This window comes from Anopheles merus, unplaced genomic scaffold, assembly GCF_017562075.2.
Source record: "Anopheles merus strain MAF unplaced genomic scaffold, AmerM5.1 LNR4000253, whole genome shotgun sequence".
Classification (NCBI taxonomy): Eukaryota; Metazoa; Arthropoda; class Insecta; order Diptera; family Culicidae; genus Anopheles; species Anopheles merus.
In genome coordinates, this window is record NW_024427833.1 from 37,501 (window position 1) to 38,406 (window position 906).

Here is a 906-nt window from a genome sequence, read left to right on the forward strand (position 1 = left end):
TCTGCACTAGTGGAATGATACCACCGTGATACGGGAGACTTTGCTACAGCGGCTTCTCTGCACTGCTGGGCTACCACCAATGTGACGGGAGACATTGCTAGCGGTCACTCTGCACTAGTGGAAGAACTCCACCGTGATACGGGAGACATTGCTAACGGTCACTCTGCACAGGTGCCAATACCACCTCGTGACGGGAAACATTGCTGAAAGCGGCTTCTCTGCACTGCTGGGCTACCACCAATGTGACGGGAGACATTGCTAGCGGTCACTCTGCACTAGTGGAAGAACTCCACCGTGATACGGGAGACATTGCTAACGGTCACTCTGCACAGGTGCCAATACCACCTCGTGACGGGAAACATTGCTTTAAACCGAACGGCATCTCTGCGCGTGAACTTGCAACTTGCACCCCAACTTGTTACATCTGGTCGAACGGGTGCGCACGACGGGACACATTGCACGGTTCAGCGATCTCTCTGCACTAGTGGAAGAACTCCACCGTGATACGGGAGACTTTGCTACAGCGGCTTCTCTGCACTGCTGGGCTACCACCTTGTGACGGGAGACATTGCTAGCGGTCACTCTGCACTAGTGGAAGAACTCCACCGTGATACGGGAGACATTGCTAACGGTCACTCTGCACAGGTGCCAATACCACCTCGTGACGGGAAACATTGCTTTAAACCGAACGGCATCTCTGCGCGCATACACCCCAACAACACTAGACGAACATTGTCTTTGGCTACTCCGATCGGTATACATGATTATGACGGATACATTGAATGGCTATAGTGGGTTGGGTTGAAATTACCGCGGCTGCATTTTTGTTAAAACTGTAAACCGTACGGTGTCCTTCTAACAGGCGGATACCTTTGTACGGCTACAGAGTTGAATTACCCGGCTGCG